Source organism: Calypte anna, chromosome 1 (genome assembly GCF_003957555.1).
Source record: "Calypte anna isolate BGI_N300 chromosome 1, bCalAnn1_v1.p, whole genome shotgun sequence".
In the NCBI taxonomy this organism is placed as follows: Eukaryota; Metazoa; Chordata; class Aves; order Apodiformes; family Trochilidae; genus Calypte; species Calypte anna.
This window is the reverse complement of record NC_044244.1, coordinates 92,650,575-92,668,682: the sequence shown is the minus strand read 5'-3', so window position 1 is coordinate 92,668,682 and position 18,108 is coordinate 92,650,575.

Below are 18,108 nucleotides of genomic sequence, written 5' to 3'. Positions count from 1 at the left end.
ACTACCTTAAGGGAGATTGTAAAGAAGTGGGTTCAATTTGTTTAATGAATTTACAAGTGACAGAACAAGAGGTAAAGGGCTCAAGTTCTGCCTTGGAAAGTTTAGATTGGATGTTGGGAGGAATTTCTTCACTGAAAGGGTTATCAGACGTAGGCACAAGCTGCCCAGGGCAGCATCCCTGGAGGTATTTAAGAGTTGTATAGATGTAGTACTTAGGAATAAGGCTTAGTTAAGGTCTGGTCAGTGTTAAGTTAATGGCTTGACTTGATCACAGAATTGTCAGATGGAAGGAACCTCTAGAGATCATCTAGTCCAATTCTCCCACTATGGGAGAATCACCTAGAGCACCTTACACAGGACTGCATCCAGGAGGGTTTTTAATATCTCCAGGGAAGGGGGCTCCATAACCTCCCTGGGCAGCCTGTTCCATGCTTTGTCACCCTCATATTAAAGAAGTTTTTCCTCATCTTTAGATGTGAATTCCTATGTTCCAGCTTGAAAGTATTTTCCAACCATGATAATTTTGTGATTCTGTAATGGAACTGTTTGTCTTTATTCACAGTTTAACCATCCCTGGTGAGGAGACAGGTCTGATGATGTGTAAGAAAAGTGTGAATCTGAGTTCCAGATTACCAAGAAAGACTTGGTTGGTTGTTCAGAAGTTCAATACGCCTCTGGGATAAACTGCTCTATTCTTTATCAAGTTTAGGAAGGTCTGCTGAATACTTTAATAATAATAACAATGTTGGCTAGGATTTGCTGACCTAAGGAAATCTGCATGGAATTTTGTATAGAGAAATTGTATCTTTTATCAGAGCAAATGAGAGTTGAAAAAAACAGACTATCTTGTGGTTAGAAAAGTTGTTGAGCTGAAATTTTCCTCATTTTTCCAACTGTATTGATTGAACTGGTCTAATAAAAGATATTCCTCTCCCCACAATATTCTAATTGGCAGCTATGAAATAGGTCCTCATAGGAAGTTTTAAAGGCTGGTGGGAAGCAAAAAAAGTTGTCAGAAAGCAGTAAGGATAATCTTACATTATGGTCAGAAATAACTAATACCCCTCATATTTTCTGAAGTTAAAATTATGAAGTAGCAGGCACATGGCTGAATTAATTTAAGCTACCACTAAATGCAGCAGTCACACTGAAATACATTAATGAGAGACAAATGTGCTAACTGAAGAGTCAAATACAAAAGCCAGAATGATGAGATATTGCCCCAGATGTAGAGACTCATAGTCTCTCTTAAAGGAACCAGGCCCTCCAACTCACAAGTTACTCTGAATTTGACATTTGAATAAGACTGAGAAACTTGTCAAAGCTCAGTGAACTCAAGACCTGAGTTATGGTGCAGGTCCATAGCTGCACTGAGCATGGTGTTACCATCTAAATTTGCATTTAGGGGTATTTCTCTTAAAAAGCTAACTTTTGGTACAAGATAGCCTATCTATATGTCAGACACGGAAAGCAGAGTATCTTATGATTCAGTAATAGTATAAGGTCTTATTTTATGAAAAATGGGAGAGCTGCTTTCCCCTCATTTTTTATTCCTGCAACCCATACCCTTTTCTGTCTTTCTCCCCCCCTGATATCAGTAGCCCAAGAATGTTCCTTTCAAGGGTTTCAGCATTCAGCCCTCTGTAAGCCAATCCAACTCATTACTGAGGCAGCAAAGGAGCATATGTTTTTTCTTTGATAATTTTCTACCATATTAGTAAGTTAAAATATTTAATGGAAGGTACTGACATGATGTGATCATGCAATGTAAGCACAGGCAGAGGAGGATAAGGGGGGTGGGACAAGGACAGGAACGAGTCTGACCCTTTTTTGCTATAGTAAGTTCTTGACTCATGTAATTTTATCTTATGAAATCTTGGCCCAAGATGAATCATATGATAATTAACTAAACTGTTCTGAGATCTAAGGAAGACTTAATCCTTTTCTGTTTCAAGCTCACCCATTATATTTAATGAGAGTTGCATCAGAATTAAAGTAGTGAGACATAAGTTCAATACTAATTCTCTGCATATATAATGTGCTTATGAATGGGCTTTGCAGATATCAGCACCCTGACTGTTAAACCATTTGCTATGCAGTGGGAAACACTGAGGACAAAGAAAAGTTTACACCAAAACTTCTGCTCACCCCGTGTGCCTTTTTTCAGACTGGAAGGTTATTTCTTGTTCTTTCATGGGTGCAGTCTTTCCTGAGTCTCGTGTTGAAACTCATGTTTCTAAACTGAATAGCACAATATTTTTTTCTCTCTGGGAACCATAGGATTTTTACCATTTACCATTTCACCATTTGCCGAAAACAAGGAGTGCTCATCTGTTAAAATCCTTGTCATTTTTTGGCATGTGTGCTCATTTTCTTCTTCTAACTAATGTTATGTGAAGTCATACTTCCCGCAGGTTTAAGCTATTCAGATCAGAATACATACTGAGCTGTACGTGTGTGTATGTAGACAAGTAATCACATTCCTTTCTGCAGAAATTGCTCTGGATCACAGAGGTGAAGAAAGTATTCAGTGGGCCAGGAAAAGAAGGTCTGGCTGCCTGTCCTTGCCCCAGTGAACATTCAGGATACAAAACCATCCAGGTTTCATTTCTGACTGCATTTCCAGCAAGCATATACTTCCTGCTGATACAGGAACAGAAAACCAGGTCTTTTCTCATTCTTGTGAAAATCGAGCTGCTAAGTACCGTGTGGGTGTCAGGCACTGCATGCAGTTCTCAGAAGCAGAACTCCAGTATCTGGGGAACTTTCTGATAAAAAGTAAACTCCTTTGGGACAGATAGATAACAGCTGAAAAAGGATCTCCAGTATGTGCATTTTAGACTTTGAAAGATAAAATTGTAATTAATTATCTCAGTTTTGAAAGCAGAATTAGTCTCAAGGCATGCATCAACTGCAGATGTTTTCATATTACACTGCACATTTTCTTCTGAAAATTGATTTCTCTTCCTTTTCAGTACCAGCATTGGGAAAGACTGTTTACCTGGATTTCTTCTGCTTTATCTGAATTTCTACTTGCCAGTGAATTATTCAAAGGTATGGAGGTTTATCAGAGAAATCAAGAGCACTATTGGACTGTGAAGGCCCTGCAAGAATGAGTAAGTGAGTACCCTACACTGGAGAAGGAATGAAGGAGTGACACAATAAACTTTCCCATGAAGAAGGAATGCCTGTCAGCATATGTTGCATGGTCTGAGTGAGGCATGACATAAAGGTAATGCTGGAGGAGGTCCCTGAGAATGAGTGATACCTGGGTTATTCTACCCTGACTCAGAAATATTTTGCTCCATGCAAGGTCCAGGACCTCTCTCCTAACTTCCACACTACACTGCCTACTGTGACCTATGTAGCCAACATCTCCCAGGCTTTTTTTTTTTTTGTCCATTTTCTTGTCAGAAAATGTAAGGAGCAGAAGGAGAGGAGAAAAGAAGAAGATATTCTAATGAGTATCACCAACGTAAAATGACAAGGCAAGAAAAAAAGATGAATACGAGTATTTAGTTTGTTTGAGGCTCTGAGACAGCTTTTGAAAGCCCTGATACTGGGAACAATATTGTCCACATGCTACCAAATTTCAGAAGGTTTCACTGGTTTATCTTCACAGAATCACCAAAGATTTTAGGTTGTCAGAGACCCTTAGAGACCATCTAGTCTATCCCAGTATTACTCATCTAGAGTCACCTACTCCAAGTTGCTAAGGTCCATGTCCAGCCAGGTTTTAAGTATGTCCAGGGATGCAGACTCCATAGCCTCTCTTTGATAACCTGGTTCAGCATTTGATCACCTGCACAGTAAAAAAGTGATTTCTTGTGTTGAGATGGAATTCCATATGTCTTGACTGATGACCATTCCCTCTTGCCCTTTCTTTTAATGGGCACTGCTGAGGAAAGTATCCTTTCCTGCCCACCAAGTGGATGAGACATGGACAGGATATATTCATGGACAAGAAATTCCCCAAGCCTTCTCATCTCCAGGTTCAACAAACCCATCCCTCTTAGCAACTCCTATGAAAAATGCTACAGTTTGTTTAAATGCTTCCTAACCTGCCCCCCCCTCCACTGAGGGCAAGTCTTCCTTGCCCCAGACTTTCCCTGTTTCATCACTCAAGAAAATGCTGACAAATATTTACAATTTAGTTCATACTGTAAAAGTTTTTTATGTACAGGTAGATATACAAGATAAATAACCTGTGAAAGTTTATCACAGGAGGTATTACAAACAATTGCATGGGACCTAATGAATTAGGCACTTCACAGACCTGATAATAGTGCATAGGCAGAGCAGAGGAGCAAAGACCTTTATGAGTTACTTTATGATTTTGTGAAACATTCACATCACTGGTGCACAAGTATCCACACATGGTGTATATTCTCTTCTCAAGGGTGTTAAAGGATAGTTGTCAGCAAATAGTTTAAACCCTCTCCTGATTTTTATAAAAAAATGAAATTACATATCCCCTCATATGCTCTCTTGGACCAGCTTTGTTGAAGGCAATGAGTCCACAATAATCTTTAGAACAGTTCATGTCAGGAACTCAGGCTGGCACAGTAAAATGGTTCTGTACTCCATTTTGCTGTTAAAATTCCACCAAAGTTCTGTTCTGTTGTCATAAGATATACCAACAGGTTCTGCACTGACTAAATTGAACAACTAAAAGAAATGAGTCTTTTCTAACGTGTTTAACCTATCCCTTAATTTGTAGGTGTGGCATAAATGTTAAGCACTTCAGTTGTGCCCTACCACTCTTCATGACAGCTTTTAAAGGCTGAAGATTGAGCAGCAAAGATTTCTAGCCAGCCAAGAGTCAGCTTCTTTCACATTAACCATAGGAAGAACTTGAAAACGACTTGTCAGCTGGAGTAAACTATGGGGAAGACACAACAGAAAGGCTTCCTAACTACAGGAAGGCAAACATGATTAAAAGCTTTAGCTTCCTTCTTTCATGTGAGTTCTTTAAACAGTTCGCTTGCTGCATCACCGAGGCCTCTATCCCATCCTCCTGGCTATTCCCGTGCTGAGCCAGGAGGTGGCAGAAACTGCTGGCTCCGTGCCATTACTTGGGGAGCATAACAAAGGCAGTATCAATCACTTACTTTTTTGCAACTGAAACCAGAAAATATTACATTTTAGTAAGGCAGTAGAGTTATCTTTGAGACAGTTTTAAATAAAGATAAGCAATAGAGGCCAGTGTGTCAAAACACACCCACTTATACAAGACTATTGGAGGGGAAAGAAAAAAAAAAAAAAAAAAAAAAAAAGTTTATATATATTGCTGGTTCATTGTCATTTGCCATGGACATCCTTTTGATAGCTCCTCAAAAAATCTGAAGCCTGTTTGTAGAGGCGCTGAGATGTTTTCCACAATAATTTTTCACCTGCCTGTTTATAAATTGTTGAAGTCTTCAGACTTAAATAATGTTTATTAATCAAATCAAATGCTGAGAGTACGACATTACTGGCTGGTTCTGAACGCATGCAAGTAAAATCTGAGGTGCGTGGCTGAAAACCATTTTCTGCAGGCACTTCATTAAAGAATTTCTTAAATTTATTTTAAAGCTAATACAGACAACCAATCAGCCCTGAATTCCACTATAAAGATGATTAGTGATTTTTAACAGGCTACTTTTTAAGCTTAAAACTCCCAAATATCACATATATTAATCACATTATCACATACATTAAATTTTTGCAACAGAATGAAAGTGTGTCTGCCAATGCTGTAAGTATCTTGACAGACAAGTTGCAGTTCTCTAGTGAAAAAAACAGGTATTGATTACTTGTCTAATCCATTTTATCATTGTCTTGCATACATTAAAAGGACAAAATAATCTGATGTATGCTTTCATTTTAGATGAACAAAAGTGTACCTGTGACAATTAAAAAAACTGGAACTTACATGTCCTTACTATGAGCATACCTATGATTATACAAAAAATCTAATCAATAGACTGTATATTAAAAGAAATTCCTAACCAGTGTTATGGAAACGTATACATATGCACAATGCATGCAAAATATCAATATATTAGGAAGTGCCAAAGTTAGTTTTTGCATGTTTGGTACCATTATATGTAGAGGGTAAGGCTGTCACGTTATGTAAGTATCTCAGCAAACTTGGGTGTTCAACAAATACTTGGGTGGGATTTTTTTTGGGGGAATAGGTACTTGTGATGCATTTTGGGTTCAACAGACCTTGCAGCAAACAAGTAAATCAACAAAAGAATGTGTGGATATGTGAATCCTAATGCAATGCATCGATTATAAGAGGAATTATTTTACATGTGTATGTGATCAATGCACTTTCTGAACAGTTTTATTCCAAAGAAGTCATTCCTTCTCTGTAAAATTCAGCGGCCTGCAGTAGAAGTACCAGAAGTTTGCTGTACTTCTGTCTGCAAGGACAAAGTGCTAACACAACAAAGAGCACCCTGTTTGGCTGGCACGGGTGTGATGACACCTTCCCTTCTGAAAGTTCCTTTGGCTCCTTCATTGCTGGGCCCCAACACTCACCAGATTGTGTGTTTCATACTTGGACTGGAGAGTGAGCAGACTGCTTTTAAGTAGGGAGAGTCAGCAGTGAGTACCAGCCTAGGAAGTGAGACATTCTTGCTGATCCTAAATGGAGAATCCATTTGTTTGGAGATCAATCATACACTTATATTTCCATCTTTCTACTATATATGCTACACCTGCCTGCACTAGCAGTAGAAGTAGTGTTGCTTTGCTCTGGCAGAATAATGACATCTTTCAATGGGAGATAGAGCTGCTAAAGTAAGAAACTCAAGGTTTTTTATTTTTCAGTGGTTTTCCCTCCATATTAACATTCAGAAGGAGATGTTATTTAGTCGCAGTGCATTGGTGGATTTTTGTATGGCACCAGTTGCTATCCCTTAAGATTTCATTAGAAATTAAGCAGTTATCTATTAGAATTCCCTTTTATTCACTGCTGACACAAGATGGTTTTGAATCAATATTTAAAATCATAAATATCTCTCATTACTAAACTTTTTTTTTCTTTACATTATTCCTTACATTTATCCTAAAAAAGAATCCATAAAATATTAATGTCATCTTCTCGTTTCTGTTTGAGATACCAGTAATATGTACATTTCAGCAGATAAGATTGCCAGGGGTATTAAAATTAAGGTCTTTCTAAAGGTGTTTGGTGACTCATCTCCCAGTGGTGTTGTAAGCATTAATTAGCTAATGCCAGTACAGCATTATATAAATGCAAGGCATTATTGCTGACAGACTAAGGCTCTCATTGCTGAGAGGCAACATGAGCTTCTTTACTGCCAGTTTGCTCCATGTTCAAGCAGAAGAGACCTGCTCTTGAAAGCTACATGATAAATCACCCTTCCTCATTTTTCAGTCTTTCTCACAGAATTCCTGAAGATGGCAGGAGGCATACTGGTTTTAGTGATACTGGTCCAAGAAGAATTCACCATAAGCTAAAAATCAATTAGGCAGAAGCTTTCTCTGTCTTTAACTGAACTGTAGGTTGATTGATATCACTCAGAGAGAATAATAGAATTATAGATGCATAGAACCATTAAGGCTGGAAGGTCCAAGCATCAGCCCAACACCACCATGCCAACTAAGCCATGTCCTGAAGTCTGAACACTTCCAAGGACTGTGACTCCATCACTTCCCTGGGCAGCCTGTTGTAGTGCCTGAATACTCCTTCCATACAGAAATTTTTTCCTAATATTCAATCTGAAGCTCCCCTGAAGCAACTTGGACCTGTTTATTCTCATCCCATCACTTGCTGCCAGGGAGAAGAGGCTGACCCCCACCTCACTACAACCTTCTTTCAGGCAGTTGTAGAGATCAATAAAGTCTCCCCTCAGACTCCTCTTAACAGTCCCAGTTCCCTCATCTACCTCTCATAAGGCTTATGATTCAGACCCTTCACCAGCTTCATTGCTCTTCTCTGGACAGTCTCCAGCAGCTCAATGTCCTTCTTGTGGTGAGGGACTCAAAACTGAATACAGCATTTTAGATGCATCTACATCAGTGCCTAGTACAAGGGGGGTAATCACCACCCTAATCCTGCTCTCCACATTATTTCTGATGCAGACCAGGATGCTGTTGGCCTTCTTGGCCACTTCTGTTGTCTCATGTTTAGGTGGCCATCAACCAGCACCCCCAGGTCCTTTTCCACAGGGAAGCTTTTCATCTCCTCTTCCTTAAGCCTATAGCTTTGGTTGGGGTTGTTGTCACCAAAGTGCAGGGCCTGACATTTCATTAAGTTTCACTTGTTTGCTGTTATGCATCCAAGCACTAAGCAATCTCAGATCAATAAACCAAAACCTGGAAGGGACACAAGGCTCAAGACTTATTTTTGCTGTACTGGGCATTTAAAAATTGATACATTTATTTGAGCCCCCAGCAGAAGTCAATGCATACAGTTTTAACTGTACATTCAGCTTATACTCTAGTTGCAGAAACAGCACTCATCAATCTTAAATGACAAGTTTTAGCTATGACTGCTTAACTACTCTGATTCAAGTACCTGCTCTCCAGTGTGCTTATATCATTATTTTCTTAGAATGCACTGTGCCAGAGCTGATTTTCTTCAACTGATATCATTTCAGCAAATACAATCAGCAAAAGTGATGGATTGGTCAAAGAGGCAATTTAGGAGGTGAGATTCTACAAAAAAACCATCTAAGCAATCATGTGCACGAGTTATGGGCACATGAGTTCTCTTGTTACAGCATACACAATGTGCTGAAACATAATTATTTTAAAACTTCCTGACTTCCACTGGGGAAAAATGATGAAGCTGAGCACCAGATAGAATTAAAACATGGCAGACAGCATTCCCCTTTATTATAGTTTGCTCTCTCCCTCATCCCTTTCTAAGTGTCTTAATTTTACATATTTTCCATGTCTTCCTCTATGTAAAGGCCCCTTTTTGCCAAGTACCAAAAAATGATAGCATATGAGACACATCAGCATATCTCACAGCAAAAAAACAAAACAAAACAAAAAACCAGGTAACCAAATCAAACAAAACAAATCAAAACAAAAGAAACACCACAGCTTGTCAGTCTAAGCAGAAGAAAACACAACAGATCAGACTAAATTTTTCCTGTTTAATTTAGAGTACAGATCAGGCCCTACCCTTATGACTACCACCTAATATACTGTTCAAAAAGGGGAAGTCAAGCAAACTGCATTACAAATATGCATTCAGCAAATGCTTTCACAGAAACAAGATGTTAAGGCACCACTTGCAATGAATGCAAAAATTCTTAGGACTGGAAAAGAAGTCACCCATTGCGCAAATCTGAACATTTTTCCAATTCTTTTTTGTGGAACTGCCAGTTAGGCACTTCTTAATCTTTATAACGCAGTATATGTTAATTACTCTGAACAATGTTATTTTTTTTAATTGGAAAGCCATGTAGATCTAACTCACATATCCAGAATATGTCCAAGCAGACTACAAGTTTGCTTAATAAAGGAATTTGCGTGGAAGTAATCTCGCTGGCCAATAAAAAAATATTTCTTCGATCACTTCATAGAAAATAACATGGAATTCTACTGACTACACATGTATTTCTTTATCAGTGTAATGCCAGCTTTCTTATCATATTACCTGGGAATGAGGTATGCGTAATTCTCCATATATATCTGGGCCATCCTACTTGACATTTGGAAAACTGTTACAAAATTAGTATCCAGAATTCTTTGATATTCCTAGTAAGCCACAATTTAGTAACCATACTTAGATCAGGGACTACTTCCACCAGTTTCTTCAGGCTACTCTATGCAAGTCAGCTTATCCTATTCATTTGAATTCCTACCCTAACATCAAACTTGAATAAACATTGATTATATTCCAAGCTGCTGTGTCCCAGTCCTCTCCCCTTTGCTACTCTTTTAACTTCCAATGTATTTCTGCAGAAGGTAACCCAGAGAGCTGTGCTGAAGCAGTGTAATAAAAATATTCATAATGAAAGATGTAGTTCCCCAAACCGAAAAATGTACAGGCACTATTAGTTCACTGTTTGATTTGTTGGCAGTGCTTAGAAATGAGTGACTGAATATGAAAATGCTTTGATTTACAACCTCCAAAGTTTTTACTCTTTCCCCATGAATTCATAATAAGCTTTCTTATCACTATGGCACTCTTGGAAAATAGTGCATATTTCCTAACCTCTTCTGCAACCCCCATAATCCCATGTAGTATTGCCTTGGTGCCAGATTAGCTGAAAAAAATCTCCATTCTCTTGATCCACTTCAGAAATTATCTTTGGGCAAGATCTCTTGTCCAAATTTCTACTTTAAATGCTATATTCCTGGATTGCTGTGTAATCTAACAATCACGTGTTTTGATTCTTATCTGCTCATGATTCACCTTAATTCATTCAAACAAAGCGTTTTTGTTCCATTCTTTCCTGCAATCTCTACGGCACACTGAATATGCTAGAATTAATTCAATTTTATGCACTATTTTGTTGAAGCTGGAGTGTGCTGCTATATGGAAGACTGCTTTTAGGTCAGGTGCAGCATAGTAAATGCCCACCACCTTTTGTTCAGAGAGAAGCAGCTTTTGGACCTCCGTCATAGATTGCCAGGGGATGCAGGGTGAATGTTTTCAAGATGAGATGAGGGAAACAATTTGTGGAATACTTCTGTATCACTCACAGCTAGAGTGTAGGCTGCTGCCAAATGCTGGTTATTGTCTTCCTGAAGCAGCACAGCTCCAGCACTGCAGCACAGTGCTATTTTCAGCTCCTTGACAAGATGATTACAATGTAAAGTCATGCTGCGTGACCAACATGCCAGGTGTTTGCTGTTCTAACTCCACTTTTATTACTTTGGAGATGAGAGAATGATGAAGGGAGGGATCGGAGTTACTTAGGAGATTTTCCAACAACAGGTCAACTGAGATAGCCCAGTTATTTTTGCTTAAGGCATTGGGATATGGTATGTGTCTTTTTTTCTGTTTTGTCTTTTCCAAGCAAGGTGTAGCAATAAAAAGTTAGCCAAAATAAAATGCAGTCTGTTAAGAATTTCCAAAGGAAAGTCTGCATTTTTGAAAGGTTAAGACAGTGCCAAATAGGTAGGTTTTCTTCTGCAGAACTGGTATTTAGCAGGCTAAAATGGAGCAAACTCCTCCGACTAGACCACCACTCACCGGCACACAGTGGGGTGGAAGGGACAGGAGAGATGTAGAGCAGATATCTTTACCTTTCAGACCTAAAGTCCCCTGCTTGGTGGAAAAATTTAAGATGGCTCTTGTGATTCTGTTTTTTAACAAGCTTTCTTTTGAGTAGGAATTAAAAAGAGGTCAGATACACTACTTCAGATTCAAATAACTGTAACCATGGATAATTAACGTTTATTTTTCTGAATATGTGTTTCATGTATTAAAACCAGAAGACATAATTCCCATCCTGATACAATAGCAGCAAAAATTTCCAAAAGATGTCTCGTAGCTAACTGATAAATACAAATGTTTCAAGATGATTATTTTAAATCCAAAAAGACTCAAGTCTGTGTTGGTGGATCCAGATGCATTTCAAGATATTTGGTCTATATTAGCAAGCTCTCCTTCTGATGGAAATGCATAAACTTACACTGAGGGGGTTTTGTTTGTTTTGGGTTTGTTTGTTTGTTTTGGGGGTCTTTTGGGGTTTTTTCGGGGGTGTTCAGGCTTAGGAGATTAAATTCATGTAAGTAGTCATGAAGAAAAAGAACCACTGATTATATTATTTAACATGGACTTCAAATATTATTTCACAAACTGCTCAATCTAAGCTCAAATGGATAAATGGAAGAAGAAATGCTTGAATCTACAGACAATGAAGATATTTGCAGAAAAGAAATAGTCCCAAAGACACCAGTGATATAGGAAAATAATATCAATAGTTTATTAAATTGAAGTTAATTGAAGATTTTAATTGCCTTTGAAAGAAATTCCAGGAAAGTTTCATTACAATATAACCTAATTACAAAAATCCTCTACCTAACAAAATTATCACACAGTTTAAGATAAAGCCTGGTGTTAGTGGAAGCAGCAGAGTAGAAATAACCCTTTTAAAGATCTGTCTTTAAACTGTGGCCTAGTAAAACATCAACCATCCACCTCCCATTGACACAGAAAGCTTCTTTAGAACAGTTATGAGGATTCAAAAGGGTACCGACAGTGACCAAACCAGCTCAGCAGCCTGCAACACCTCTCTTTAGCCTTAAGTTCAACTCATTGCAGATTTATGGTCTTATCTTACTTAACCCTATACAGCAATAAAAGTGGGAACTATCTTTGCAAGCAATATATGAGCCAAGGAGAAATTTACCAAAGCTAGCAGAATTAGGTTATTCACCTGCACAGTCATGAGGATCACTCAGATGACAGACTTATGCTGCAGTTGATTATGGTAAAAAAGGAAAGAAAATCTGAACTATGTGATGCCTGAGTTCTCTGGGCCTCACTGAGGTGTCTACCTAAATGAACCGTGTTTCTTAAGGTTGAAATAGTTAGCAATCTCAGTTTAAAAAGAAAAAAAGTTTCATAAAATACCTCCTGTTGTCTTGACCAAACCTTTAGACACCTGTTATAATCTTGACAAATCGTTTCTCTCAGCAGGAGAAACTCCTGATTTGAGCTTGATTTTTCTGTCATTAAGTCCCATGTATTTGCAAAAAATGTGCATGAAGTCCTGTTTCCCTAAATGTGGTAGGAACAATCAGCAGAAGGTTGTTTCCGTGATCAGAAACCCAGCTCTCCTTTTTCAGTAGGTATTTTGCTCAACAGAAGCTTTGTCTCTTGGCTTTCTCCCTGGCCACCCACACTGCCTATTTGTTTTTTCCCAGCTTTCTGATTACTTTTAAACACATAGGTCCTATCAGTTGATCCCTCAGCCTGTGAACATATAATAATTTCCCAGAAAAGTCCTTTGTTCTTCACAAATTAGTTCATGCTTCAGCTTCTCTTTGTGGGATAACTGCCTGGGTGGTGGCCTCTGCTGTTCTGAGCAATTTTACTTCCTTCAGGAGCTTAACTGCTGCTTCTTGTTTAGACTGAATGGAGGGTGCCGACCAGAACCAGGGGATTAATGAGGCCTGGAATTTTCTGCAGATCAAAGGCAAACTTTATGGCAGCCATTAACGTCTTCCAGCACAGCAATAGCATTCCTGAGAAAAGTCAAAGAAATGCTGATAACGATCAAGATGCAACATCGTCTTAATCACCTGTTTCTCCAAATTGTAGTTTTTCCCTCAGGTTATCATGCAAAGTTACACTTAAGATAGGAAAGTAAGTGAAAAACACGCAAACAAACAAAATTTACTCAAAGGTAAGAAGAAAACTGAACAACAAATAACAGAAACAAAAACATTGACCTTGGAAGAAAAGGAGAGAAATAGTAAGATTGTAGATTTCTATAATTAAACTTTAGCATCTGTGGGCTTTGATTTACATATGGAAATAAATGATGGCCAGATGCAGCACATATTGCTCTTTAATCTTCTCCTCAGCATCCCTTTGAAAGTGATTACCTCTTAAATGTTCCTAAAATATGATTGTGGCCTGATTTCATGCTGTCAGAAGGAATTGGCATCAGTCAGTTCATCATTTTGTGAAACATTCCAGCAGTTTAGGAGATGCGTGAGAAGTCTTCTCCTGTTCAAGGAAAGAGAGATGAAAGCATACGCCATCCACATTCACCCTTTATCCCCTGGAGTAACTATCAGAGTCTTAAAACAAACAGGTATTTCATGAAAAGAGCCATGGAAAGAATAACATCAGGAATGGGAAAGGAATTTCTGCCATTCCCCTGTCTCTGAGTAACAAGAAGAAACAACTGTCCCTCCTCTTTCTCCTTCCTTTCCCTGAAAAAGTAATGGAGAAAGTGAAACCTAACAAGAAGGAACTCTTCTTTTCTAGAAGACAGTCACAACATAGTTCAAAAGAACAAGTGCAGAAGTTTTCCTAGGTAGAAACTCAAATTATATTTGCCAAATGATTCTTACTTGCCCAGTTATAACATCAGCAAAGACTGCAATTTTACTGCTGTAAGCACCAGTTTTTACAGACCATGAGAACCACAAGTTCTCATCATGCACACTTTTATAGGCTGAGCTTGCTGTGCTTGCTCAGAAAACCTGTGCCTTGTCAGTTGCCTATCAAATTATAGGCACCAGGACCTCAAAATCCTTAAAGACCTAAATTCATGTGTTATGAACAGCAGTGAGCATGGCCACAAAACTGTAAGACATTTTGAGGAACATCCATGTACAAGCTGCTCTGAGTGCTTCCAGAAAGAGCCTTACTGGAGAAGAAATACAGATTATCTCTTGATGTAATCCAGATAGCCTTTATCTTTTTTGCAGTGGAGATAATACAAGAGAAATAATAACAAATGGGATCACTTATCCAGTGTTACACCAGCAACCTTACTGCTTAGCAAATTAGTCTGGGCAAAGCTGTAATAAAGATACAGCACTGTGGTTGTAGCACAAATACTTCATAAGACAAGTTATTTATTCCTATACCAAGCATTGTGTTCATTCAGTGATAAGGTTTGATGTCCAAACTGACAGGGACACCCTCGATAAGCCTATGAATAAAACTGAAAAGTGGGCAAATAGCAAAGTAAAGTAGTAGCAAGCCTTACTCTGGCACTTCTACTCCATTTTGTAATGCAATTTTCATTTCACTTAGATGAGCCATTTTCTCAGTTAATTTCCTAATGAAATGCATATTCATATTTGCAAGGAATGTCATAAATAAATGTAAATTAACAGAAATAAATTTGTTGGTGTTTCGGTGTTTGGGTTTTGTGTGTGTGTTTATTCTTTTTATTTTTTTGGTTTGTTTTTAATAAAAACATATCATGTTGCAGGTTCTTTTCAGATCTGAAGACTTAATGGGAATACAGATTCACAGATTCAAACTGTCCACCACAGGATCAGTATAAAAGGACTGACACTCAGAGTCTGGTGTCAATTACTTTGAAAATTTAAATTGGAAATTAAAGCCATCTTCAAAAACCAATAAATAAAGAAAAAAATGAAAGAAAAGAATAAAAATATTTCTTTAGTGGAATATTTTTTCTTTTTCTATAAGTGTAAAATCTTTTCAATAAGGTTGCTCAATGTTTTATTATTAATTTAAAAATCTATGTCCAGCTCTTCAGAAGTTCAGAGAGAACTTTCAAAAAAAAAGTGAGTCTTGTCTCAGCTCTGTTAAATGGAAACAACTTTGATATCTTCAAAATGATTGAGACTCCGCAAGTGTGAACCATCCTGAAATGGAAGAATAAGAGCATCTAAGGTTACCACCAGGTGGATCCTTAAGTTTCCTGAGCCTCAGGGAATATTTTAAAGTTGACAGGGCAGTGGTTTGGCTGACATGACATACGCAGTGCCTAAGCAGTAGGTAAGGCATAGCCATAAGCACTCCAGAAAACCATAAATGAGGCAGAAGTCATCTGCTGGCCAGGTGTATTAGTGTTGATTCATTGACTTTTTAGTCATTCATTAAGAATGACAAGTCTTATAGCATCCTGTGGTTGGATAAGCAGCAAGAAATAATGCTAAATCTTGGGATGAATGATAAGCATGAGAAAACATGCCCAGGTTGTTATCTCTCTTAAGCAATAGAACAGCAACTCTGTGCTCCCAGGTTTATTCACAGGTCTGTATGAAAACCACTCTTCCTGTAAGCATGCAATTCCCACTGGAGGTTCAAGAGGGCAGAGGCAGCATAGAGGAGAAGCTGCACACTGAAGACTAGGCCTGCACGGCAATAACTGAAAGAAAAAGGCAATTTTACTACTGTGTCCAAAAATCAACAAGACATCTAAGGTTGGGGTAGTGAGAGACATGCACTGAGTTTTACAGAAGCTACAGATTGCTGGTAGTATTCCTCTTTACTGTCTAAACTGCTCAGCAGCTTGCCAGAAAACAGTAAACCCAAATTAATTTTCCTCTTCTGCCAGAGGGAAACTCAGTTCCTTCTTAACATGTCCAGGAAGAGCTATAATCAGTTGGCTATGTCTGATGGCTGATAATACTAAATATTTCTCTCTGTAGGTGTTCCACTTTGCCTGGATTTCTTAAATTGATTCAGGGGGTTTGTGAATGAAACAGACATCATGGCCAGACACTTAGAACACTTAAAGGAGGTAGGCACTTACTTGGATCGACTATCACCTGCACGGCTGAACTGCTTAACTCAGTCCCTGGATCCAGAGAACCAATAAAAATTATTGCATACCTCCATCTGATGGATACTGTCCACCCAGGGGTCCTCTAAAGCTGGCTGCTGGATGGCCTGGGTTGCAACCTTAACAGCCTAATTCTAAGAGCATTTTCATTCACAGCCATGAAGCACTAAGAAGAGCTTGTCTAGGTGTGCCCAGCAACCTCCTAGCACTCAAACCAGTACTTTCCAGACTTCAGTAATCCCCCATTTTGCACCTAGAGTCTGCACAGCCAACTCCTCCACTCCCTGTGTGATCTGGTCCAGCACCATGCATAGTCACAGGGAAAGGATGTAGAGATTTTGCTCCCCATTGTTCACACTGAATACATGGAAGAAGGAAGTTGTCCAGCCCCAAGGACATTTTTTTTCTAGTTCTCATTGTAACCTACAAATAGGACTCCAGGTTATCTACCATCTGAACTGTCTTCTGCCAGAGTTTAATCGATGGTCTTGAGAAGATGGTATAGCAATCAGGAATAACAATTGTATTTCTTAAATTTATACATAAAGTAGATTCTGACACAGAGGTTCAGGCCAGTTTCCGTTTCTTTTGGCCTTGGAAGGACTTGGAGAAATGTGAACCATATGCATCAGGTACATAAATACATCATCCAATTCTCTTTGACAATGTGTGCTTTATATGTGAGTAGAATATGAGGAACTAGCAACCATGCTGTTCAGTAAGAGTATCTTCTAAGATGTGACACACATGTACAACTCTGTAAAACCTGTGCAACCAAAGTAAATTCATTGGAAGCGCACTTACCCATATAAGAGCAAGAAAGTCTGAGAAAAACTAATACAATAATATTTATTTCTACCATGTGTTATGATACAAAACTGTTCTTGTGAGGATAGGAACTTATTGGAAATTTTTAAATTTCCAAGGAGAAAACAGTATAGACTAGTACACATAAATATCTCTGAAGATGACTTGCTAGTAAAAATATCTGACCTGTTTCATATGAATTTTGATCATTCTAAATTATGAACAGAATATACTTTTCTCTCATTTCCACCGTTGCTGTTTTAATTGATTTGGTACTATGTACCACAGCTACAAATTCCTAATATTGCTCCATATTAGCCTATTCCTACAACTTCTTTGCACTCTGGTCATTGGCAGGTAGACCCTTGTGTGGGTAATCAGGTACTATCTGAGCAAAGCAGGGAATACATTATGTGACACATTGTACTCCATAAGAGTGAGGTGCCCAGCTACAGCCTGGTAGTAAATTGAAGAATGGAATCATAGCTGTTGGAGAGACATGAAGACAGTTTGGGTTAAATGATCCATTTCAGGCCAACCACCCCATTACACCACAGAATATTCAATCTGGATTGTGATTTTCAATACTATATGAAGGGCGTAAGTCTCATTTTTCCAAAGGGCTTTGGACCACATGTAGCTTTCCTATTTTTGTTACCTCACTAAGGCATTAACTTTATTGATATAAACATATTAGCCTGCAGGGATTCAGATAGAAGGTGAGTGAAGGTTCCCAGCACATTTTTTTTTTTTTACTCTTTGCTTACTGCTGCATTTATTCAGTCTAGGCACCAAATTTACTTTGACAAATGCATTTAGTCTGCACAAAAGTGTTTTTCTATCTGTTTACAATAAATATTCTCTTTCATATAGTTTTCAGTCAAACAAAATCTGAAATTCATATGATTATTGCATTATTTAATAACATATTTCTATTAAGACTAATCTGACATTTAGAAGTAGTGCCATATCAAGCCCATCATGCATTTAAGAACTATTTCAGAAATACTTTATTGTGGTTGTATTTTGCCCAGAAGCTTCAGGTGTGGGGAGGAAGCAGTCCTGTATTTAAAGGATTGAGATTGTCTTGTTCCAG